This window comes from Pleurodeles waltl, chromosome 3_1 (genome assembly GCF_031143425.1).
Source record: "Pleurodeles waltl isolate 20211129_DDA chromosome 3_1, aPleWal1.hap1.20221129, whole genome shotgun sequence".
In the NCBI taxonomy this organism is placed as follows: domain Eukaryota; kingdom Metazoa; phylum Chordata; class Amphibia; order Caudata; family Salamandridae; genus Pleurodeles; species Pleurodeles waltl.
This window is the reverse complement of record NC_090440.1, coordinates 1,558,423,922-1,558,441,643: the sequence shown is the minus strand read 5'-3', so window position 1 is coordinate 1,558,441,643 and position 17,722 is coordinate 1,558,423,922.

The window sequence follows — 17,722 nt, the reverse complement described above, 5'->3', positions numbered from 1 at the left end:
GTTTGGGATGTAGGGTGCGTGACGAATGGATGGGTGTTTGTGGTGTGTGTGTGTGTGTAGTTGTCTCAGTGGTCTTCGGGTTAGCCTTGTGGCGCTTATTGGTATTTGTAAAGGGTTGTGTGTAATGTGGATGTGTGCTTTATAGTGCTGTTGGTGTGTGGGGGTTTGGAGTGTATACGAGGGTCAGCTGTGTGATTTTCGTTTAGGCCAATGTTGTGTTGTTTTGTATTTGGGTGGCCATTCTGAGCGCGCCAGAGTGTACCGCCAATGCTTTACCACCATTGAATGTCCACCGTGGTGATTTGTGGTTCATAATGTGGTGGGCATTGTTTTGTTGGCATAACGGTATCGGTGTTTGTACCGACACTTTACCACTGACGTTGGGGCTGGTGGATTTGTGTATGTGGCAGTTTTCTGTCCGTTTTGTGTGTTTGTGTCATAATATGGCGAACGGATATTCACCACCACAGCGGTATGTTGGCGGCCGTCACCGTGGCGGCAAGTGGCATTTACTGCCAATGTCAGATTGAGGGCCTAAGTGCCTTATACATACTCTATTCTCCTCAGCCTTTAGGCCATTAACATTTAATAGCCTTACAGACTTGACCCTTCGGTTAGGACACAAAAGCCTTTTCTACTGCATGCTTCTGAAAAAGGAATGGTTGGCTTCTTCCGTATGGTTGATGCTAAATTAGTCAGAAATTCCACACAGTTTGAGAAACATAGCTTGGCTTTTACAATACAGAGAGATCAAGAACCTTGCAAGTCAATGTGACCCAATATATAAAAACTCATTAGTTCATTATATATGTTTGTCTTGGATAAACAAAGACTGCATTTTGAGGTTCCAGGTTCTATGAGTCATAACACACATTTTAGAACAGATTACCTCTAAATCCAGCATACCCATACTATCATTCTAGCGCTCCATCAAATTTTTGAGTATCTTAAGCATTCTAGAAGGCAAAACAGCATTGTCAGCATATGTTAGCACTGGAAAAGGCCTAATTTTAATTACTGCCACATCACAACCCTTAGCCACAAATACCTCATCCAATCCATTCACATATAAAAGGAGAAGTACAGGAACAAATACATACCCTTACCAAACCCCTTGGCCAGCCTAAATGATTCAATATGCTCTCCATTTTCACCATATCTAAACAAGGCTGATAGGTCATTGTGTGGGGCCCTCAAAAAACTCACAAGACATTTATCATCGCTCATATACTCCAATATTGCCCAAAGCTTGGTCCTGACCACACAGTTGAATGCACACAAGAGATCCATTAGGACTTAAAAGATGGTACTTTGAATGGCTATGCTGTATTTGCCAATCAGAAGATACAGATTGAGGCATTGTTCCATTGTCCCCAACCTGCTCTGTACCCATATTGAAGCTTAGAGAGAATACCACATTTTGTGTCCCAGGTGGACAACCTTTCCAAAACAATCCTCCTGACTATCTTCACTGTCTTAGAGTCTAGATGGGTAAATCAGCTGAAAGCAGTTAGGATTCTTACAGTTCTCCTTCTTAAACACTAGGGTCCCAATTCACAAAGGAAAACGTGGACGAAAAAGTCTAAGCTCAGACCATAAGTCTAAGTTTAGACCTGAGGTCTAACTTTACTAATATTAAAGTTAGACTTTTGGTCTAAGGTTAGACGTTTGGTCTAAGTTTAGGCAGCCTCAAATAAACATCATCAGCTATGGATTTACTTCCAACTTTAGCATTAAAATTGCCAGCGAGAACACATTAAGGGCCTCATTACAACATTGGAGGGCGGCGGGCGGCGGTAACCGCCGTGCAGCCACCAATGCGGCCGCACTCCCGCGGTGCCCATTTTGACATCCCCGCTGGGCCGGCGGGCAAAAACCAAGTTTCCGCCCGCCGGCCCAGCGGGGATGTGGGCCGCAACATGGGAGCCGGCTCCAAATGGAGCCGGCGGTGTTGCGGCCGTGCGACGGGTGCAGTTGCACCCGTCGCGCTTTTCACTGTCTGCACAGCAGACAGTGAAAAGCAGCATGGGGCCCTGTCAGGGGGCCCCTGCACTGCCTGTCCAGGGGCCCCACGACTCCCCATACCGCCAGCCTTTTCCTGGTGGTTCAGACTGCCAGAAAAAGGCTGGCGGTCGGGGAGTCGTAATCCCCTGGGCAGCGCTGCAAGCAGCGCTGCCCTGGCGGATTACATCCGCCGGGGCCATTGTGGTGGTAAACCGCCATAAACCGCCAGCCCCGGCGGTGCGACCGCGGTGCTACCGCCGCAGTCATAATACGCCGGGAGGCACCGCCAGCCTGTTGGCGGTGCTCCTGTTGTTTTGGCCCTGTGGTTGTAATACCGCCAGGGTCATAATGACCACCTAAGCCCTTTATCCTGAAAAGAAGCCTGATAACACACTGACCAATAATTTTCAAAAGCTGGACAAAATTTGGATTAACACTAGACCCAAGATAATTTTTATAAATATTGACAATAATCATGCTCACTTTATTTTTTCACATCTAATGGAAAACCTGGAACATAATATTATTGGTGTGGATTGGGTTGATAATGTAAGCAAGGGTAATCCTAAACCAAGAAGAAACCTGCCCTTGCTTGACCTGCAGAGGTAGCAATCACCGGTGTGGTGAAACAGGTATAATTGTTACAAAATGCCTTGCTAGTAGGCCAGGTTTCCTGCAGTAGGTCTCCATTAACATACGCGATCCAGCTATGAACGCTAAACTTATTAGAGACCCCGGCAATATTCCAACTCAGAATATTGATTATAAGTGACAAACAAATGGCCTCACAAGACTGACCTGGGATACAGCACTGCTCCTGAGGACAAGAGATAGCATCTACCTAAAGGGACTTATTCTCAAGGCTATTTATGATAGCAGATTCATTAGTGGGATCCCAGGACCCCTCATATATGGGACTTCGCTCTGCCATGGGTATAATACCAAATGATTCATTCTCCAACAAATCCAGAAGAGCTGACTACCGGCTGTGAGTTGGTGCTGAGACATCCGAAGGGGAATATGCAGACTGACTTGCTTTGCATGTCATTGCCTTAGGGACAACCCTCATACCCCTCAAACCTCTATAATAGAAACCAAGGGTTAAAAAGTTTGTACTTCCGATGCTAGCCAAACCGTGATGGGATGAATGTAATAATTCACTTACATCAAACAGTCTATGTCAGAGTTTGGTGTCCCAGAATATTTCACTAATCCTTAGCGGATTGATGAAAATAGCAAATTAAGGATAAGAAATGTGTCTTTAAACCGGTGCTCAAACGAGAGGGTAGAGCAATCTCAATACATGCTGAGCGTACCCTTGTGTAATTTCCTCATAACTTCCATTAGTATAGAACCATACTTGGCTACCTCAAGTAATTCACAACATAGGGCCAGATGTAGCAAAGGTTTTTACCCATTCTGTGTCTATGGGAAAAAGTGCTCGTACATATGGCCCATCATTTTTTGATTTGCTTTCACCTTAGCGCTTTGCACTTTCTGGTAGTCCTCCCCTGTCAGGGAGGCTGGTCTGCAGCCTGCCGAAATGTGTTTGTGACAACTCATCTCGGCAAAGTACTATTCGTCTTACATTATTTTACACTTTATATTGTACTTTATGGAAACGATTTTTAGTCCCCGTCCTGTGGGCATCCACTATTAGATATTAGAAGCAAGGCAGGATATATTTACAACGTCCTGAGACACAAGAAATAAGATGTGCAGTATTAAACTTTATACGCTCAGTTTTAGCCGTGATGAAAAGGCATGAATTAGTGCCATAATTAATATTTGCTTGTTTTATTTTATTTATTTGAAAATGACTGGATTTGACATGTGATATGGCTTGACTTTAAATATTTTGTTTGTTCTATTAGTATTGCACAAATTGTTTTTGTATGTGTAATCTGATTGTATTCTGATCTGAAACGTTATGTTTTAATGTGACTTTTATGGTATTTTTCCGAATAAAGTTGACTGACTGACTGAAAGCTATATTCTCATAGCCTACGCACATTTGGCAAGACTAAAACATAGGGATAGGCAGCCAGGAGTAATGGCATACAGGTGTAGAGTCCATGCACCGTGACTTGACAACAACGGTATAGGGGCCTGAGATCGGGGGAGTGGCCTCAGCTTTCGATGTCGGATCACTGCCCTCAGGCAATGTCTGTTCTGGTACTGGCACATGCGGATTGTGATTAATATTAAAGTTGGCTTCAATTAAATTCCTCTTCTCTTTCTCCTGAACCCCGCCCTCTGCTGAAGATATTTGTGTTGATATAGAACTGTTGATCTTGTGTGTGAGTAGTGGATCAACAGTCACTCCATCCATTTCCACAGCATGCAATTTAGATTCAGTTGACTGAAGTCGAACAAATATAGGGCAAAGTTAACTATCCACAACAGTCTTAATTTGCTCTTTAGTCTTTGTGGTAATATCATTCTTAAAATAAATCTTCCATAGCCCCTTTGTGAGCACACTGGCCAGGAGCTAGATCGACAGGTGAGTCACAGTTCCTTGGATTGACCCCTCTTTTTTGCTTTTTGGCCACTGGCACCGAGCCTGACAAGGGTACAAATGTAGAAGAGGTTGAAGCAATGTTGAGGCCAGCCACATCAGACCCACAAGACTAGGTTGTCACACAGCAATTGGGACAACTGGCTGATAGCAAAGTTTGGCCCATACTATAGGCAGTGAGAGAGATATGCCTCTCTGCCTCTTGAATTTGTTTGTCAAATACCCCTACAGGCGAGGCAAAAATCCCCTTCCAGGCTGTACTACTGGACACTGTCTTCATGGTGTTGGTTTTAGCCACCATCACCCCAATTTACGTTTCCCTGTGATGGCTCCTTAAAGCACAATGCCAGTAAATTATATACCAGTACATGAAAAGGTTATCCACTGCACATGCCAAAAAATCAACATAATCTGGGCAGAGACAATATCTTGCTGTGGTAGTTATTTAGAATCTTAAATATCAATGAGGGGTGGCCTGGGCTTCTTCAGGAGATGCTGGGAAAACACAAGTCTTGTCTTGGCCTGGTGTTCACCTGGATATGTGCCCGGGCTCACCCTGCATGTGTCCTGTGTTGCAGGGGACCTTGGATTTGCTTTATGTGCCCGAACAGCACCTCACATTTCTCCTACCTCCTCTGCTCCCAGGAAGTTATGGCCTCTCTAGTCCAAGTCCAAGACCAACACCAGCAGCAATTGCATCCTGTGCTGCTGGGTACCTGAGCTTTGTTTTATGCACCTCACCTGTTAGAAACTGGGCTGTTGGTTAACTTTGGTGGGAATGTTAGTCCAGCAGCAACCACAAAGCTAGTCAGGGTACGTGTCAGGAAAACCTTAAATTAACCTTTTCTCACCCTCTGGCAGCTTGACACAGAGCACTCAGACTTTACTTAGAGGCATAAGTAAGACCAAAATGAAAAAATCCAATAAGTTGAATGTAAGATATTGATTTTTAAAGGTTTTAAGTAAAAATAGCGTTAAGAAGTGTAAAGCTCTAAAAGTAGTTATCTGGTTGCGATTGACTAGGAGAAAGACAAAAGTTCAGGCTGACCGTGATGGAACACGGGCGTGCTAAAGGGCCCAAGTTAGGCCGCTGAACAAAAGTACCTTAATCCGAGGTTGCACAGTAGAGGTGATGCACTTCTTCCAATATGCAGCGAATCTGCAGTGCGAGAGCCTGATGCATCAGCATTGAAGATGCTGTTGACGGATCATGCGATGTGAAGACCAGTGTCCAGGATGCTTTGCGAGGTCGAGGCGATTCGTCAGTCCTGATGAGCGGTGAAGCTTTGATGTGGAGGTTGAGCAATGGCATCAAAGCTCCCAGCAACAGGGATGTGATGACCTTCTGTTAGAAATGGGGTCTTTGGATGGCAGTCAGGTTACCCCCAACTAAGCAAGGACCCTCACTCTAGTCAGGGTAAGTCACATACAATCCAAATTATCCTGTGCCCACCCTTCGGTAGCTTGGCACTGAGTGCTCAGTCTTATCTTAGAAGGGAAAGTATAAAATATGTGTGCAATAAATCACACAATAACAGCATATAGCATAAATACACCACACAGTGTTTAGAAAAATATATAATATTTATCGGGATAAATGCAGGTCAAAACGATTAAAATGCAATAAGTATATGTTGAGATATCACTGAAAAGTGATATAAAGTGTCTCAAGTCTTTTTAAAAGCACACAAAGTCTCTTTCAAGCACAAAGTACCTGGTTCGCCTGAAATTTTTTGGCAAAGAACCGCAGAGGAGCAGATGAGTGGAAACAAAGGGGTGTGCATCGATTTCTCGGGCCGCACATGGCGATGCGTCATTTAGTTTTCATCCAGGGGCGGCTGTGCGTCAATTTTCGGCGCTCGGTCATTGATCCTCTTCAGTTTGTGGGGTTTTCAGACGCCCCGGGGATGGCGTGTGGATTTCCTGAGCTGGCAGGACGAAGTCACAGGAGCTGCGTTGTTCTGGTGGGCATTGCGTTTAATTTTCTACCGTATGGCAGGCGCTGCATCAATTCCTCTATGGAAGTCGGGCTGCGTCTTTCCGGGTCAGCTGTGCGTCGATCCAGTGGGCGTGTGGCAAATTTCCGGTCGCTACGCTGATGCTGAGTCGATCTTCTCATGGCAAAGTCGGGCTGCCTCGTTCCGGTTCAGCGTGCAGTGACATTTTCACCTCGGTGCAGGCTGAGCATCGAATTTTGCCCCACAAGGAGTCCTTCTTGAAGAGATGAAGTCTTTTTCGGTCCTGAGACTTCAGGGAACAGGAGGCAAGCTCTATCCAAGCCCTTGGAGAGCACTTCTCACCACAGCTAAAGAGCAGCAAGGCAGCAGAGCAACAGCAAGGCAGCAGTCCTTCACACAAAGCAGTCAGGTGAGTCCTTTGGGCAACCAGGCAGTTCTTCTTGACAGGATGCAGGTTCTGGTTACAAGTTTCTTCTCCAGGAAATGTCTGTGAGGTAGAGTGTCTACCCCAAGAAGTGTCTGAGTTGGTAGTGGCAGAGGCCCTGTTTATATACCCAAATGTGCCTTTGAAGAGGGAGGGACTTCAAAAAGTGGCTTAGAAGTGCACCAGATCCCCTTTCAGTTCAATTATGTCTGCCTGGGTCCCATTAGTGGGTGTGACAGTCCTTTGTGTGAAGGCGGGCCATCCACCCTCCCAGCCGAGGGAGACCCATTCAAAATGCAGATGTATGCAAGTGAGGCTGAGTATCCTGTGTTTGTGGTGTGTCTGAGTGAATGCACAAGGAGCTGTCAACTAAACCTAGCCAGACGTGGACTGAAAGGCAGAGAAAGATGTAAGTGCAGAGAAATGCTCACTTTCTAAAAGTGGCATTTCTAAAATAGCAATATTAAATCCAACTTCACCAGTCAGCAGGATTTTATATCACCATCTGGCCATATTAAATTACTCCTTTCAGATCAGCAGCTACCACTCAAACAATGTGTGAGGGCAGCCCCAATGCTAGCCTATGAAGGGAGCAGGCCTCACAGCAGTGTAAAAACAAATTTAGGAGTTTTAAACTACCAGGGCATGTAAACTACAAAGGTACTTGTCCTGACTTTTGCCTACATAGCACCCTGCCCTATGGGTTACCTAGGGCATACCTTAGGGGTGTCTTATATGTAGAAAAGGGGGAGTTTTAGGCTTGGCAAGTACTTTTAAATGCCAAGTCAAATTGGCAGTAAAACTGCACACATAGGCCTTGCAATGGCAGGCCTGAGACAAGGTTAAGGGGCTACTTAAGTTGGTGGCACAGTCAGTGCTGCAGGCCCACTAGTAGCATTTAATCTACAGGCCCTGGGCACATATAGTGCACTCTACTAGGGACTTATAAGTAAATTAAATAGTCCAATTGGGTATGATCCAATGTTACCATGTTTAAAGGGAGAGAGCATATGCACTTTAGTAAAGTAGTGGTAAAGTGCACAGAGTCTTAAAACCAGCAAAAACAGTATCTAAAAAGTGGAGGGAGGCAGGCATAAAGTTAGGGGTGACCACCCTAAGGCTGTCCGGTCTAACACCTTATATCAGGAAAAGAGTCACACTGTGGCAGTTCCAAAGGTGCTGCGTAAGTCCCAAGATGAGGGATGCTGGGTGAATACGAGTCTTTTGCAACAGGTCCAATTAACGGAGCAGCAGCGATGCATTGGTTCTGCTCAGGGATGTACTACTCAGTCAAGGCAATGAATCTGTTCAGCTGGAGCAGACACCTTAGGCCTGTTTACAAGGGTCCAAGATTGGGGTGGCATTACTTGCCAGGTTGGGACTCACAGATGGCAGAGTCCAGGATCAGAAGCAGGGTTGTTGGAAGTTCTTTATGTCCCTGAGACTTCAGACCAGGAGTCCAGTTTGATAGCCCTTGGACACCCTCTGGGTTTAAGTGATACAGAGTCAGTCCCTCTCACCCAGGCAAGAGAGCAGCAGGCAGGAGGGCAGCACAGCAAGTCAGTAGTTCAGACAGGTAGCAGTCCAGCAGAGTGGCAGTCCTTCAGCAGATCAGTCCTTCTTCTTCCTGGCGCAGTCTTCACAGGTCCAAAAGTATACAGAGGTGGTGGTGGTCAGAGCTCCAGTACTAATACCCAGTGGTGCCTTTGAAGAGGGAGAGACTTCAAAGTCAAGCCTTTGAAGTACAGAGATCATGCCATTCCTGCCCTGGCTCCAGACTCACTACTGGTGGTGTGAAATCCTTTGTGTGGGGTAGGACACAGCCTATTCAGGTATAGGTGAGGCTGGGTCCAGTTCCTCACTCCCATCCTGTCAGGATAGCCTATCAAGTCACACCTATTGTGTTTAGCTGTCTAAGGAGAATACACAAAGCCCAGCTGTCACCCACTCCAGACGTGATCAGAGACAGCAGCCGCCAAATGGCTAAAGTAAAAATATACCAACTTTGTAAAAGTGTCATTTCAGAAGTGCAATTCAAAATTAATAAGTTGTGATTTTAAATTGTGGTTCCAGAGACACCAAAATCAAAAACTTTATGTCTTCCAAATTGTGAATGACACCTACAAGGTGTAATAAGGTAATTTCAAAGTTATCCTATGGGAGAGATAGGCCTTACTGTAGACAAAAAATGACTTTGGGAGTTTTTCACTACCAGGACATGCAAAAGTAAAAAGTACATGCCCTGCCTTTAATTACATTTCACCTTGCCCTGTGGGTTGTCCAGGACCCACCTTAGGGGGAACATATGCATAAAAGGGGAAACTCTGGGCCTGACAAAAGGGTTATTTTGCCAGGTTGCAATGACAGTGTAAAACTGTACACACATGCTCTGCAATGGCAGACCTGAGACATGGTAAAAGGCTACTTAAGTGGGTGGCAAAATCAGTGCTGCAGGCCCATAAGTAGCATTGAATTTACATGCCCTGGACCCATGTAGTGCACTTGATGAGGTGTTGTAAATAAATAACCATATATTGTTTATATTGTATAAAGTGTTAATGTTAAATTGAAATTACTACAACTACCATGATGCCTTGTTTTTGAATCTGGAAAGTAATCTTGCAATGTTGGTCATTCTCTCTTTTCTCCCATATATTCACATATGTTAATGTGTTATTCACTTGTCAATTTCTATTTTATGCTATGTATTAAATTGGCATTATTTTATTTTGTATGTTGTCACTTTCTTGTTGTTTCATTGAATTTATGTAATGTGTTTCACAAATCAAAGTATGGTGACTTAAATAATTCCATCTATTTCATGTTATGTTTTTCTTTTCAGGACATATTGTCACCTGTTTTTTTTTTTAAGTTTGCATGTGTGTAATTTAAAATTGTGTGTAATTACCAACAAAACACTGAAAGGCCTAATCATACTAATAATTATCTTTGTACTCCCAGGTTGCTTCATATGTAGCTCAAAACCCATATGATGTTTAATCCAGACTTTTACATTTTGATTTTCATGTATCCATATTAGTTCCAACGCACAGAGTATGTGGACAACCATTTCCTACTGAGGATACCTCCACTCCAGAACAGGATTGAGCGTTTACTGAGGACTCCACTCTGGCAAGTCTGGATGATGAGGAGCTGCCTGGTCCATTTGGTCTGTCTGGGCAGACAGCTCCAGTTAGTCTCACTCAGCCCACAAATACGCCTTGTGGGCCTTCAAGTGGATTCCCATCGAAACCTGGAAAACTGTCACCGACGCCCTTGTCAGCAGCCGATTGGACTTTGGAAATGCCCTATATGCAGGAATAACAACCAAACTCCTAACAAAGCTGCAAAGAATCCAGAACAACTCATTCTGGACATCCCACGCCGTGACCAGATTTCCCCCCACCTCAGAGTCCTTCACTGGCTACCAGTATCAAAGAGGATCACCTTCAAACTCCTCATCCACGCACACAAGGCCCTCCACGACACAGGCCCATCCTACCTCAATGACAGACTCACCTTCCACACCCCCACCCGCAATCTTCGCTCCGCCAGCCTTGCCCTCGCCTCCATCCCCCGCATCCGTCGCATCACCGCCGGAGGAAGATCCTTCTCTCTCCTAGACGCCAAGACCTGGAACTCCCTACTGCTCCACCTTCGCCAGACCCAAGACCTCTTGACATTCAGGAAACACTTCAAGACATGGCTCTATGACCAATAGCTCCCCCTCAGCGCCTTGAGACCCTAACGGGTGATTAGTGCGCTCTGTAAATCCTTGATTGATTGATTGCTTGATTGTCCTACAGCTGCTACCACATCTCAGCCTATGGATACCTCCATTTCCACTTTCCAAAGGAACCTAAGACCAATTTGTGCTCCTCAGTCCTGGTTGCTGTTGAACCAACACCACCACCTCCAGTTCAGCCAGGACTGAGTGTGATGTGGCACACTGACTCACGGGGACATTGTAGTGGGGGTGGGGTTTGTTGGGGGGGTCTGTGGGCCAGCAAAGTGAGGCCACTGGGTTCACTGTCACCTAGGCCACCATTGACCAAATCTTGGGATCCCTATGTCAGACCCAAGACATGATGGGCCAGATCCTTATAGAGCTCTGGGACATGAAACTAGTACAGAGGGAGCACAATTTAGAGATGCAGAACTTAAACTCTAATTTGAGCTCGTTGACTGGTGTGCTGTTTGGCAATCACCACCATATGTGCAGGGCTTTCCCAACAACATCTACCCCATTCTGTGGCCCTACAACATCTGGCCCCCATTACACCTGCTTCAGCTGCAAAAAGGGAGGCCCTGCCACAAGAAGAAACACCTGAAACCAACTCAGTCCCTGCAACTGTTGACTCCCCCAACCCCAGGGGTGGACGTTCATCAGGACCACCAGGATAGGATGGCAAAACCTCCACCACCAGTAGCAAGATGCGCAGAACCTAATTTCCTCCAGTGTGTGACTACCATTCACGCTGTAGACAATTTTCTGGACAAATTTACTATTTATATGTCAGTTGTATTTTGCACCTTGGATTTCAAACAATTGGGCATCTACAGTAATAGTTTCATTCACAATAAGTGACTGTTTTATTTGTTTTTTTCCTTTGACTTATTTGCTTTCTTCCTACTTCAGTTTATTTGTGTCTGTAAAATAATTCAAAACCAACAAAGTCAAGGACTGGTGTTATATTTCTTGTACTATTATTTAAATGTTTTTTCTTCCATGATTAATTTTTAAATGCAAGTAATAAAAAAGATTGTATTAAAAGTGCAAATATTCCATGTAGGGAGTGTTTTCTACATTTCCAAAAATGTTAAAATATAACAAATACAACATATCTAAAAGTCACATTTTCCTGTAATAAGGAATTGTTCGTCAAAATGTCCAAAAAACTTTGCAACCCATGCATAACCCAAATACTGTGTGCCATTTTTAAATTTACCGTTCGAGACCTTGACACTATGAAAGAGCATGATACAATCCTACACATCAGTTTCAGTATGCAAACTATTATTGATTCATGTCATCAACTGGAGCCAGACCTCCTGCCTTATAATAAGAATCCCACATCAGGAACACGTATGGTCAGAATTATTGTAGTATTACATTTTGTGGCCACAGGATCATTCCAGTACACTGTGGCATTACCTAGTGGAATATTACAACTAACTTTAAGTAGTGTGCTACATATGTTCTTTCTAAAATTATGAGACACATCAACAGCTTCATACACTTACCACGGAAAGAGGATTTTGCCAATATGAAGGGAGATGAGCAGTCTTTAAGTCGACTTGCACATGCAGTTCGAGCAATTTAGGCAGCACATATTAGACTAGTGGCAGCATTCAACAGAAAACAAGTCTAATGTGACTTCAAAATCCTCAAAAACTTCTATTCAATCACTGCACAAGTTGTATTTTTACAAGATATGTACACCAAAAGTTTGTGTGTCATTCAAAGCAATCCATGCTCCCTTTGAAATTTGCAATAGCATCATATAACTGCACATGTCACAACTTTGAAAAGTCCAAATGAAGATGGCATGATGAAGGAACCTAAACCAGAATAATAAAAAATATTCAAATTACATGACGAAATAGACACAATATAAATGATACATTATGAGGGCAATCGAAGTTTAACAATGTAAATGAACACAGTAGTTAATAAGTCAAACCTTTGATCTACTAACATCTTTGCGCTGGAAGTTCCTTAACTTTCCATTCCTAACAAATGTCCAGCACAGACATATATACTCATTATATTAACATTTTTTTGACATTTGATTTAAAAATATGTAAAGATATACTTATACTTCTGTGAAGAAGTTGTCAATAACACCTTGACATACATCAAGTCCTTCTTCTTCACCACTATCATCTTCATGTGGCATTTCAACTTCCTCACCCAGTTGCTCATCATGATCTCCATCTTCTGCAGAGTACAGGGCATTCCGTCACAGGGCTATGTTGCACAAAATGCTGCAGGCCTTAGTGATTTTGCATACCTTGTTGAATGAGTGGAGGAGGGCTCCACCAGTCTTTTCCAGACTTCTAAGGTCCTCAGTTATGAGGCCCCGGCAGCACACTGCACCACCAGAGCGCCATTTTTTTAATGCTCTGGTGGTGCAGTGTGCCAGCCCATATTTACAAGGTAATGCAAAGCCACCTTGTTTGACTTCATAGCATTGTAAATATGGACCCTTTTAATGCATAACACTGCATGAAAGGGGCGTTCTATGGGTGTTGCTTTGGGGGGTTCTCATGCAACACCCATGGAACCCAAAGGAATCTGACGCAGTTCCAGATTTACAAGTCCTCTGGAGCGGTATGAGAGTGACGCAGCAGGGAAAAATATTTTTATTTCTCTCCATTTTTTCCTCTTTCTATGTGAGCTGCATTGTGCAGCACACATAGAACGAGGAAACACCTCTTTTTATTGCTTTTGTGCAGGACGCTGCCCCTTCCTGCACAAAAACAATCATCCCCACAACTCAGACACCCTTGCACCCTGGTGCAAGGGTGCCTGCATTGGCGCATGGCAGCAATTTGTGTGCCAGTGCAGGGGAAGAAGACAGAACTGTGCTGTATCTAATAGATATAGCACATTTCTGTCCTTTCCTTGTGGCACCAGGTGGCGCAACAAGCCATCTTCTGTGCATCCTGCACCATGGGCCTTGAAAATGAGGCCTTAAATCTGGCCTTTAGGAGCCCAAAAGCTTGCTCCACTGGCCTCTGTGTTTTTCTATGGGCCTCATTGAAGCAGACTTCCCCTGGCATTTTTCAATTCCTCAGTGGTGCTAACAACCATGAGTCTCCTATATGAATAAAAAAAATTGCCAAAATATTTATTCCCACTGTAGGTACTTAAACTAGAAATTGAACAAATAATTACATGGGCAGATTGTATTTACTAACAAGCCAGGCCCTCTTAGGTCTAACTTGTGGCATTTGCAAGGGTCTGCTGCTGTTCCGTAGTACAAAGGAATCAAGAGAAATGCTCACACTTGCTTGTGATTTACAAAACAGGTGAGCAGACAACTTGTACATTGATTCAGTTTCAGTTGTGGTAGACCTGTTCTCTGTCATGTGGTGGCACTAAGGCAATATGGGTGCCATCATTTGCTCCAACCAGATGTGGTATGCCACCCAAAGCATAGAAATCTCCATTGACATTGGCAAAATCCTTATTTCATGGAAACTGTCTGAAGCTGTTGGTGTCACATCATGGAAGAAAGATCTTTTTATAGCACACCACTGCAAGTTGGTTGTGACATTCCACCAGATACTGCCACAGTGTATTAGAATGATCCTCTGGCCACAAAATGGAATGCTGCTATGATTTTTACTATTGGTGTTTCTGCTGTGGGATTCCTATTGTGAGGCAGAAGATCTGGCTCTAGCTGATGACATAAATCAAGAATATTTGCCTATTCAATCTGATTTTTTTTATAACATTCCATTCTTCCATTTTGGAAAGGTCTGGAAATGGTTTTAAAAAATTAAGGCTGTCATCTTCTACCTTTACTTGGGTTTGTATTTAAAGGCTCAATGGTTTTAATTGATGGTTAGAGCGGCAGACCCTGATGCAGAAATCTGGCCCAGGACCAGGGTTCAATTCCTGCCTTGCCGGGTCTTGGGCTCAATTTCCTCGGACCTGATAATTCTTGCATCAATGCCTAATCTAATTCATGGGTCCCACTCTGTAACTCTGGGCAATAGCTTGCTTAATCTCCACAACGGCCCCAACAGCGCTGGGATGCCTGGCTTCACCTTGGAGTTTGCCCAGGAGTGGGCACCTCACAGGGAAAAGCCAGGGGGGGTTCCACAGCGGTATGCGTACAGCGCCTTGAGACCCTAACGGGTGAGTAGTGCGCTATACAAGTACGAAGTTTACAGTTTATGTCTGCATATAAGAAAAAGAAAAATATTTCCTTAAATGTGCAAACACTTTTTTGATATTAAACACAAATCTTATATCGTTGTAAAATTCTATATGTTTTTGTAGCATATCTGTACACAGCATTTTTAGTAATGTTGTAAATGACTTTTTTTCCATGTCTGATAATTTGAGAAAGTAATGTGTTTCTGACACATTTTAAAAGTATTATTTACACATTACTTTAGCTTTTTTCTCAAAATTCTGTCACCGAAAGCATTAACTAAACTGCACAACTATCACTTTTAACCAAAATAACCAACTACATAATACTGTTTTAATTTTACAAAAATTAGTAACATTCGCATTTTGCATAAATAGACAAACTACCCACCTGGTTGTGATGCACTTAAGATTCAAAATGGGGCCCGCCAAACCTTGCCATCAGGACATTTGCAGACATATGGCCGTAAGCATAAGTTGAATGCATAGTGCATGTAAACACAGAGACAAAGAAAGCCATAGGCTAATGAGTGTTACAGCAATGTACAACAGCCAATGTAAGTGTCCGTCTCCGTTGACAATTGTGTATGCCATGCACATGTAAGCAGCATTTGTAAATAAAACTCACTTGACTCCTAACACTGCAGCCAACAAAACCTCCTCTACTTTTGTTGTTGTTTCCAGGCTCAGGGAGCCACAATGCCAGGAAGAGCAGATGACAGGGACCTTAACTTCTCAGCTGAATTTCCACAGAGGTCCTGACCCTGTGCAGCCAGCTGTATGGCTCACCAGAGGAACAGATACATGTTGGAAATAAAAATGTAATTCTCACTAACTTGTTTTTTTATTGATATACAGGCTAGGATGTCCCTTTTAGTCCAAGAATAAAGTGGAGTGATTGGGGCGAAGTAAACTCAATATTGGAACTGTGAACAAAATGATATTTCTGAATGCTTTTAAATGTCAGAAAATTGTAATTAAAAGTTGCCTTGAAGATTAAGGTAACTCTTAATTTCAGGTTATTCACATTTCAAAGTGTTGCATTTGGGAACTGCATATCCCTTGCTCCCAGTGGGCAATAGACACTGTGCTATAATTGTAAGAGAAAAATATTACCAGAAAAGTAATTAATGTTCTGAACTTCCTTCAAATTTCTCCCATTTTCAAATTAAGGAGCGTCTGTTTGTGTTATACATGTAATGGTGCATCTTATGGAGAAAAGGTATGTCCTGTGCTGCAAATACATACAGCACAGGCTCTCAGTCACCCATACAAATACATCTTATTCCTACACATACATGTTCATACATCACCAGTGCTCTCACTGACACACATGGTAGCCCTTTCATAGTGCCCTTAGTCATTATATATGGTTCAAACTATAGGCCCTCATTACGACTTTGGCGGTCTTTTCATCAGACTGCCGAAGCTGGGGGCGCCGAAAGACCGCCAGTGCTGGAGCTCTTAAGACTTCCCTATTATGACTGATTTTAGAATTCCGCCTGAAATCAGGTGGAATTCTGACACCATTCGTGCTGGCAGTCGGTGATGAAGAGGCTGTTTCGCTGCTGGCACCGGCACACCAAAAGAACGCCGCATGCTGAATTACGACCTGTAATACGGTGTGGAAGTGTCCTGATGGCGAGGTGATGACAGCAGTGGAATCACCGGGACCCGTCTCCTCCCGGATGACCTCCTCGACAGAAGAAGAGGTCAACAGTGAGTGGGGTGTGTTTGTGCATGTGTGAGTGTGCATGCCTGTGTGAAGGCTGTGAATGCAGGGGGTGCTTGTGGGTGCATGTGTAAGTAATTGTGGATGGGGTGAGTGTGGTGTGTGAGTGTTTGTGGATTGGGGTGGGGGGTGTGTGTAAGTGGATTGGGCATGGGTGTGTGTGAGTGTTTGTGGATGTGGATGGGGTGAGTGAGTGCGTGTGTGCAGGTGTGAGCCATTGAGTGCGTGAGTGTGATTGAGCGGATGGAAGGGGTGAGCGTGTATGGGTGTGGATGTGTATGTAAGGGAATGGGGGGTGTCTGTGTGAGTGGACAGGGAAGGGGGTGCATGTTTGTGTAAATGAATGGGGAGAGCGGGTGCATGTGTGTCAGTGGACGGGGAGAGCAGGTGAGTGCGTGTATGCGGTGCAGGGCGGAGGGGGTGTTAATGTATGTATGCGCTGGGGGAGGGGGAGTGAATGTAAGTAAGTGCTGGAGGGGGTAGGAGGAGTGAGTGCATGTGTTTGTGTATGTATGTTAGTGTGAATGAGGGTGTATGACACGTTCAGGTATGTATGCATGTAAGCCAGTCTGTTTTTTTCAAACATGAACTTGATATGCAAACATATTGAATGAAACAATCGGGAATGTGTACACATTGCTGACAGAGTAACACATACCCAAACTCACATTTTTGTGCCCTTTGTTATTTCTAGATGATAAATCAATAATGAAGAAAAAGAGATTAGTGAAAAGTACTTTTGCAGATAGACAACGTATATGGTACAAAGGTTTCTTTTTACATATTGATTTTTGTGACATGAGTTCACTGTTCAAAATAACCAATCTGTACCATTTCAGGAGAAATTTGAAACGTTTAAGAGAAATTATCAAACTGAAATGGGAGGAATGATGGGAAATTACAAAACTGTGAGCAAATGGGTCCTTAAGATGTTCCCTACATGTATAGGGTAATGCAATAGTAAACTTAAAGTTGAAAGCCTTGAAGCAGGTGAAATATGAAAATTAGGAATGTTTTGTTAACAAAAACCTCTTGATCATTTTTCTTTGCAAAGATCCAATAAACACGTTGTATCTGTCTTTTCAGCATCAACAGCACACTCATCTAAACACACTCATGCAAAAGCCTACTGACAACAACACCAATCAAAACCAAACACCTGAACACCAAACACCTTCCAAGAAACACACACCCAAAC